This window comes from Triticum urartu, chromosome 3, assembly GCF_003073215.2.
Source record: "Triticum urartu cultivar G1812 chromosome 3, Tu2.1, whole genome shotgun sequence".
NCBI lineage: Eukaryota > Viridiplantae > Streptophyta > Magnoliopsida > Poales > Poaceae > Triticum > Triticum urartu.
In genome coordinates this window covers 340634451-340642078 of record NC_053024.1, presented here as the reverse complement: position 1 = coordinate 340642078, position 7628 = coordinate 340634451, and the positions used below count along the sequence as shown (strand labels likewise).

Genomic DNA, 7628 nt, shown 5'->3' with positions numbered 1-7628 from the left:
CATATTAGGTAAATTACATCCAGGGTGTTACATCTTGCCACCGTTGCATCCATGCACTAGATATGGGAGGTACCAATGCATTCAAGTAGAACAAAATCACCATCATTAACCCACAACTTTAACTACAAACTAAGTAAGTATCAAGTAACAACGAAAACAAGTTGAGAAAAACACAGAAAGTAATTACTTCATGTCATGCAGAGTTCAAACTGAATAAACACATGCAAAGTTCAAACCAAATAAACATATGCATGATATTGTTCTACAGATGAAAGAAGGACAACATCTATAAGGTTAGCTGAGCTTAATAAATACATAGAGAGAGAGAGAGTAAATGTTCTCAGGTTAGCCTTAACATGGCAACCTAACTTGTACTTAATTTTGAGCAAACATACATATCAATACAGGGTTAGGCAAGACAGTAAAGAAAGACATAGGTGCTAGAGTTAGAAAACACTGGTGATACAAGTAGCATAAGCATAATACAACATAGTATATTTGTTGTGTGGATATATGCATATAATTGGCCATAACTTTATCTTCCAAATTAATAGTTACCACAGTGAAAACCTTGACAAGAGAAGATAAACTTTGACAACATAAGGTGAGATGAAAGATAGCAAAAAACACATGCCAGTCATCAATTTTTATTCTACTGAGCAAATTGGACAACAACCACCTATTTTGTAACAACTTCAGTTAACTTGGGAGAAATCCAACCAAACCAATTGATAAACAAAATTCTACTGAATTTTGGGGCATCAAGCAAGCAACTTAGTTGGCAAACAATGAAATCAAGCATGTAAGCAAATTTGGAGCAGCACCAAATCAGGGACCAAGCCTAGTAAACCAAAACAAGGAGATGCAGAGGGAGGCCTTAACCTAGAGTTGCAGCTTCCCCGCAGCTAGGCATCTCCTCTCCCTACATCCGAGTCGAGTTGGTGATGTTGCAGCCGTGCAGCTACTCCTGCACATCAGGGAAGGGAATGGAAGGTAAGGTCAAAATCTGGAGCCAATATATTATGAAATTTTCATTCAGAAAACTAACAAGTTCGTTAGAATGATAACACAAATTCAGCTATGACAATGCTTCGTTCTCCAGCTAGTTAAAATGAGATACTCATTCATACAAGGTGAAAAAAGAAAATAAATCATTTTACTAATAGCATGAAAGTATCAATGTTCTGTTCTTATCAGCTTATTCTTATGCATAAAGCAACTAAGGAAACCAAAGAAGAGCACTAACTAGTCTGGAGCTGGCCAAATATGCGAATGAATCATACTAGTTCGTAGAAATTAGGCTACAATAGATCATTGACGGTAAATTACGGAAGAAAAAAGAACATCTACTGCGGTGGCGAGGAAGTAAACGAGGCAGGCAGAGCAGAGCAGGGGACCTTCTGGATATCTCTCGTAGCATACACATCACATTTTGGCCAGAAATAACATCTTGCTTGCTCTGGCCATGGAATAACATCTTGCTTGCTCTGGCCATGGAATATTATACTCTGGATAAGAAATACACAACACATTTTCTGGACAGAGAAAGAGACTAGTATCTCAGCACAAGTAACTGCAAACTGACAAAAATGCTCAGGGCAGAACTATCAAAGTGTTTTATTAACCTCTAGGTTAAAACTACCACATTTTCATTGTCACTCGTTAGTCGGAAAATCTAGCTATCTCTCATGTGTAAATATGTACATGTTGGCATTAATTGAAAAAATGGGTATGAACAAGCATGCGCTGCTGCACAATAATGAATGAGAACAATCAGGTACTGGCAGGGGTATATGGCTGCACCATCAATCAATGCAGGACACTGCCAGGAGCGTAAATGCAGTAGCAACCCTTCTGGCGTTTGAGAGCACTCTCACTGTGCTATAATTAGCTGCATTTTCATTTTCAGCAACACTTATGGAGCACTTAGTTCTAAATAGCAGTCATGAAACTAGGGAGACCCATCTATGTGAGATTTGGCAAACTAGAAACACAGATAGAGCATTAGTCAACTTCAGGTTTATAGTGAATTACAAAGGTACTATACACTGTAACTGAAATGCATTACAACATTCAAATTGAAACATACACACGGAACGTTTGACCCGCTACCTCTAAAGAAAGCATACACTTCAGGCAAGGGATCCTTCCAGCGGATTTGAAGAGCTAAAAAACAAGGCAAAACATGTACAACGACCTCAGGATTAGGCGGGTGAGAACTCACAACATCCATGAATCGCATCAGTTGAGATCTAGAAAAAGAACCAACAGATGGAGGGGAGGCATATACACTGATGAACCATGCATGAAATGAATTCCACACACTCACAAGCAAAACCTATGCAAGGTGAAGCGATCATCATCTCAATAGTGTCAACATACATGCAGTTTCTAAATTACAAAACTTTGTTTTGACCATCCAATAGTGAGACACGACAGCAACATGGCAGGCAGACAACATCATATATGAGACAAACTACTAGAGGATACACACGTACACCGAACAACTCCTATCAATGCTCAACAACTACACCTTGATACACAGAGTGAAAAAATAAGGTAAATCACCTCCACAAACACCAGCACCTTGAGAAGGAATTGTGCCAAAACACGTATTTAATCATGCCTAAAATACATCACATCCACACCGCGCACCAAATTAACATAGGAAGCAGGGGAGTAGGTCGCTGTACCAATCCATCACCTTGATGGAGTTAGGGGAAGAGAAGAAGCAGAGGAGGGAGGTCCATGGCGTCCCTTCCAAGCAGCAGCACAACACATCATGCCTTCATCTCCCATGGTGACATCCTGGTCCGAAAGAGCGACGAGAAGGGGGTCCGACAGAGAGCGGAAGAAGAAAAGACGAGGGGAGGAGAAAGGGATTCATAACTTTGAGCCCTGCGGTTGGATCTACTCGTTCTCCATGGCCCATGGCCGGGGGTAGGAATCCTGAGAAGAAGAACGCGGACGGACGGAGTTGCTCCATGGCGCCGAGGTAGGGGAGGTAGAGGCCATCGTCCATGGCGTCCCGGTGCTCGAGCGAGGATGGCATCCTGGATCTGGGAGGCAGAGACAACAAACTGAGGAAGTTAGCAATGGCTGTTTGGAGGAAATGGAGTAGATGGACGCACCTGAGTCGTCAGAGCCACGCCGACCGAAACACTAGCGATGGGAGCCGGTCGGGGTTGGCGCCGGAGGACGTCCACGACGAATCTCGATGGGGAACGCCAGCCTCCCCAAGCCCGCCGGTAGAGAGCGCCTGCTCGATCCAGAGGAAGGGAGTGGGGGTGGGGGCGGCGGCGCCTGCTCGATCCAGAGGCGGGGAGGTGGGAAGGAGGGATTACTGCTGGATCTGGCCACGAGATGAGCGGACCAAGTCGATCTGGGCGGAGAGGTAAGGGGCACCCGACGGTGAGGTTGGGGGAGATTAGGAGGTCGCCGGTGGGGTTCGCGGGTGAATCCTGCTACGTCCAGCATGGGTCTGGGCGTGGGCTCGATGGTGAGGGTCGTCGATGGTGGGGGTGGGCAGCGGTGGGGGTGGGCGACGATGGGCGGTGGTGGGGATGGGAGATGGTGGGCGGCGGTGGATTCAGATCAGATCAGAGTGAGGGAGAGGAGAGAGGGGCGTTAGTGCGTGGGAGAGAAGGGTGCGAGAGGAGGAGTGCGGGACGTGGGTGAGACCGGCGACGTGTGGGCCGTTGGATCCAGCAACATCCGGCGGTGATTTATCCACGATCTGCGTGAGAGGCCTCTAGACCAATCAGAACGCAGTATACAAGGTGTGATATTTTGACCATTTAAATTGGTCGTAATTGACAAAAAGTAAGGTGCTAAATCATGTTAGCTATTTAATTATGACCTGAAAAATTGAAAAAAAAATCTTGTCATTGTGTCAGCAAATATGACTTTAGTTTTCAGGAATAATCACAAATAGAAATAAGACAAATATTTTTTTAAGAGTTATGTGAAATGAGTTCTTTTAAATCATTTTTTAATTTTCGAGTGTCCAAAATGAGTTCTTTTGTGAAGGACCTATCATATATTTGTTACAAATTTGGACCAAATTAATTTTCTAAAATATTCGTTCATATTTAATGCACAATTGACCAAATGGTTGAGTGTCAAAAGATTCGATCCACCTCTGGTGAAAAAGACAAATTTCCACCGATTCAGTTAGAAGCGGGTAAAATTTGAACCGCAGCTGCATCATAGTTTGCTTTTTATTTTTTCCAAATATCATTTCTAGGTACATAAGTATCTATTTAATCAGACAAACACAAAAGGTTTTCCAAGATTCAACCACTAGCTAGGAACGGTCATGCCCGTCGTTTTGACCGCATTTTGAATCGGGCATAAAAAATTCAAAAAAATTCAAAAAAAACCTTCACATTGTGTCGTTATATGTGACCAAGTTTCTAGAAAAAATAATAAACTTGTAATACGGCAAATATTTTAAAAAAGTGTTCTCAGAAATGAGCTATCATGCATGAAGATTCATGGCTTTCAAGCCACATGATCAATCTTATGGCCACATTCAATGCATAGTTTGTTCAAATGATCTCATATTGTGCACAAGGGTGCATCTTGGAATTCCAAACAATGTTGCCTAAGGGAGTTCTCATTTTCTCTGCACAACAAATCCATTTTCCATTTTCCGAGTGCCCGAAATGAGTTATTTTATGAAGGACCTACCATATATATATTGCAAAATTGAACCAAATCAATTTTCTAAAATAGTAGGCCATATTTAATGCACAATTGACAAAATGGTAGGGTGTAAAAAGTTTTGATCCATCTCTGGTGAAAAAGACAAATTCCCGCCGATTTAGTAGGAAGCGGGTCAAATTTGAACTTCAGCTACCTCATAGTTTGCTCTTTATTTTTTCCAAAAATAATTTATGGGTACATAAGTATCTATTTAATCAGAGAAATATCAAAAGTTTTCCAAGATTCAACCACTAGCTAGGAACGGTCAAGCCCGCCGTTTTGACCGCATTTTGAAACGGGCATAAAGAATTCAAAAAAAAATCAAAAAATTGGAAAACCTTCGCATTGTGTCATTATATGTGACCAAATTACCAGGAAAAATAATAAACTTGTAATACGTCTATTATTTTAAAAAAAGTGTTCTCGGAAATGAGCTATCATGCGTGAAGATTCATGGCTTTCAAGCCAAATGATCAATCTAATGGCCACATTCATGGCATAGTTTGTTTAAATGATCTCGTATTGTGCACAAGGGTGCATCTTGGAATTCCAAACAATGTTGCCTAAGGGAGTTCTCATTTTCTTTGGACGAAAAATACATTTTCCATTCTCCGAGTGCCCGAAATGAGTTTTTTTTGTGAAGGACCTACCATATATTTGTTGCAAAATTGGACCTAATCAATTTTATAAAATACTAGGCCATATTTAATGCACAATTGAAAAAATGGTTGGGTGTCAAAAGTTTTGATCCACCTCCGGTGAAAAGACAAATTCCCGCCGATTCAGTAGGAAGCAGGTCAAATTTGAACTGCAGCTGCCTCATACTTTGCTCTTTATTTTTTCCGAAAATCATTTCTAGGTACATAAGTATCTATTTAATCAGAGAAACATCAATTTTTTTCCAAGATTCAACCACTAGTTATGAATGGTCAAGCCCGCCGTTTTGATCGCATTTTGAAACAGACATAAAAAATTCAAAAAAAATCAAAAAATTGGAAAACCTTCCATTGTGTCATTATATGTGACCAAGTTTCTAGTAAAAATAATAAACTTGTAATACGACAATTATTTTAAAAAAGTGTTCTCAGAAATGAGTTATCATGCGTGAAGATTCATGGCTTTCAAGACAAATGATCAATCTTATGGCCACATTCATGGCATAGTTTGTTCAAATGATCTTATGCTGTGCACAAGGGTGCATCTTGGAATTCCAAACAATGTTGCCTATGAGAGTTTTCATTTTCTTTTCACGAAAAATACATTTTCCATTTTTCGAATGCCCGAAATGAGTTTTTTTGTGAAGGAGCTACCATATATTTGTTGCAAAATTGGACCTAACCAATTTTATAAAATACTAGGACATATTTAATGCACAATTGACAAAATGGTTGGGTGTCAAAAGTTTTTATCCATCTCTGGTGAAAAAGACAATTTCCCGCCGATATAGTAGGAAGCGGCTCAAATTTGAAATGCAGCTGCCTCATAGTTTGCTCTTTATTTTTACCAAAAATCATTTCTAGGTAAATAAGTATCTATTTAATTAGAAATACATGGTTTGGTGGCGAGACATCGAGGTTTGGACGGTGGCTAAGGGCCCCAACTCTAGAGCGCGAAGCTCGCATGCCCGTCGCGTGGTCACCGCGTGACCGTGGCGTCGCCATGCGTTCTGGGCTGCCTAGGCATGTCTAGTGGGTTGGGCACTCCCCAGGTAGGTGCTAGGAAGAAAATTACAAGATAAGCTTCTCATGAGGAGACCGAACTATGCTCGAAGATGAATTAGAAGCCAAGTGTTTGATTAGCGGTATGGGAAATGCACATGGCCAATGGGTGTGAGTTTTGGCTGAGGATGATCATCTACTAAGAAGAATGTCTTCACAAATTTTCAGCTCAAAAGGAGGATCCTAGGTGGTACTTCCTTCACAATGCTTCTAGGTGGACAAAAACTTTGGAAATTCGCTGAGGAAGATTTACTGGGCAAATGGAGCTTAATTTTGCCATGAGGCAATGATTTGGATAGGAAATAGTGCCCAAAATTTTTGAGGGCAATCAAGAATGTATAAATAGCACTTCCTTCACAAAGTGTTTTTCTGAACATAATAGGAAAATGAATATTGTTGAATTATTTTTGAACTAGGCAAGGAAGGTTTTTTTTACATATTTGACAAAGATATGACCCAAATAATTTATGAGATTCTTTTGGGAATTTTGGGAATGACAGAAATATAGGTTGCTTCAGAACCTAGGGCAAAAACTGACACATGGACATGACACATAGGCAAAACTGTTGAGGTGGCGCCTAGTCATAGCAACCCACCACAATTTACAGGACGAGACTTGCCTGCTCCCCCGTCGTGTGCCCATCCATGCTCCCGTCTACGTGGCTTGATTTGATTGGAACAAAATAAGGCCCGGCCCCACCCCCTTAAAATCAGGGGGGAGATGATTAGATTAGAAAGAAAAAAGGAAAAAAGATAGCCGTAGGATGAAGTGGGAGCACGGATGGGAGCACAGGGAGGGAGCAGGCAAGCCAGAAATAAGGCAGCGGACCAGTGCTATATGCTTTATGACCATTTCGTGTCAGGAAATAGCAACCTTTCTGACCAAAATGGTCGTTATAGTTTAGGATTTGGAGCCCCCCGAACAACTTTTGACCAATTGGTCTCAAATGGTCATAGATTTATGACCAATTTTCCAGGGTCACTGACAGAAGGTCACTAGTTGACATATTTCTTGTAGTGACGGTTCAATTCCCTCGGTCGCCGCTCCCCAAGGTCACCCGTCAACTACATGCCTAATACTACTAATACACCAAGATGAGCACAAAATTGAGCTAGTTTGTTCGTGCCTAGTACTTGAGTTAATATATCAGGCAAGGCACTGGTAAGGAGGGATTATCCTTTTACTCTGCATGCATAACTTGT

At 41.3% G+C, this 7628-nt stretch overlaps 1 long non-coding RNA gene across 1 annotated transcript; it reads right to left on the bottom strand.

Annotated features, from left to right (window-relative positions):
• Window positions 1-2341: 2341 nt before the first annotated feature.
• LOC125548357 lies at window positions 2342-3531 on the bottom strand. Its single transcript, XR_007301028.1, has 2 exons — window positions 3132-3531; window positions 2342-3059 (listed from the first exon to the last, which is right to left on the bottom strand). It is a non-coding gene; the product is annotated as an uncharacterized LOC125548357 (long non-coding RNA).
• Between the last annotated feature and the right edge of the window lie 4097 nt (window positions 3532-7628).